The 1,397-nt window shown below is 46.3% G+C and overlaps 1 pseudogene; it reads left to right on the top strand.

Annotated features, from left to right (window-relative positions):
* Window positions 1-222: 222 nt before the first annotated feature.
* Window positions 223-340, top strand: LOC126237882 (5S ribosomal RNA; annotated as a pseudogene).
* Window positions 341-1,397: the final 1,057 nt, after the last annotated feature.

Here is a 1,397-nt window from a genome sequence, read left to right as displayed (position 1 = left end):
GAGTAGCACTGGGAAAAAGAGCATTCCTGGCTAAGAGAAGTCAACTGATATCAAACATAGGCCTTAATTTGACGAAGAAATTTCTGAGATTGTACGTTTCGAGCACAGCATTGAATGGTAGTGAAACATGGACTGTGGAAAACCGAAACAGAAGAGAATCGTGGCATTTGAGATGTGGTACTACAGACGAATGTTGAAAATTAGGTGGACTGATAAGGTGAGGCCAACGACCTTGGCGCAGTGGTAACACCGGTTCCCGTCAGATCACCGAAGTTAAGCGCTGTTGGGCTGGGCTAGTACTTGGATGGGTGACCATCCGGTCTGACGGGCGCTGTTGGCAAGCGGGGTGCACTCAGCCCTTGTGAGGCAACCTGAGGAGCTACTTGACTGAGAAGTAGCGGCTCCGGTCTTGTAAACAGAAATACGGTCGGGAGGGTGGTGTGCTGACCATATGCGCCTCCATATCCGCATCCAGTGACGCCTGTGGGTTGAGGATGACACGGCGGCCGGTCGGTACCATTGGGCCTTCATGGCCTGTTCGGACGGCGAGAGAGAGAGAGAGATAAGGTAAGGAATGAGAAGGTTCTCCTGAGAACCGGCGAGGAAAGCAATATTTGGAAAATACTGACGAGAAGATGGAACAGAATGGTAGCACATTTGTTAAGACATCACGGAATAACTTCCGTGGTACTTGAGGGATCTGTAGCGGACAAAAACGGACACCAGAACACGTCCTTCAAATAATTTAGGAAGTAGGTTGCAAGTGCTGCTCTAAAATGAAAAGGTTGGCATAGGATAGGAATTCGTGACGGGTCGCATGAAACGAATCAGAAAACCAGAGGACTAATGACACACAAAAATGTTGCCAATTATTCAGGAGATTTTAAAATTTAATATTTTTGAGAGGGCCCACATCCTCAGCGTGTTTTGAGAATTAAAACAGTGAATGTAAAATGAAGCTGGAAGCTTAAGATACGAGCTTGAAAATGACCAAAGGTTTCGCCAATCGCATAGACTGGTTTGATGCAGCTCTCCATGCTACTCTATCCTGTGCAAGCTTCTTCATCTCCCAGTACCTACTGCAACCTACATCCTTCTGAATCTGCTTTATTCATCTCTTGGTCTCCCTCTACGATTTTTACCCTCCACGCTGCCCTCCAATGCTAAATTTGTGATCCCTTGATGCCTCAAACATGTCCTACCAACCGATCCCTTCTTCTAGTCAAGTTGTGCCACAAGCTTCTCTTCTCCCCAATCCTATTCAATACCTCCTCATTAGTTACGTGATCTACCCACCTTATCTTCAGCATTCTTCTGTAGCACCACATTTCGAAAGCTTCTATTCTCTTCTTGTCCAAACTGCTTATCGTCCATGTTTCACTTCCATACATGGCTAC

Source organism: Schistocerca nitens, chromosome 2, assembly GCF_023898315.1.
Source record: "Schistocerca nitens isolate TAMUIC-IGC-003100 chromosome 2, iqSchNite1.1, whole genome shotgun sequence".
NCBI lineage: Eukaryota > Metazoa > Arthropoda > Insecta > Orthoptera > Acrididae > Schistocerca > Schistocerca nitens.
The sequence above is the reverse complement of the archived record's forward strand: the minus strand, read 5'-3'. Positions and strand labels throughout refer to the sequence as shown.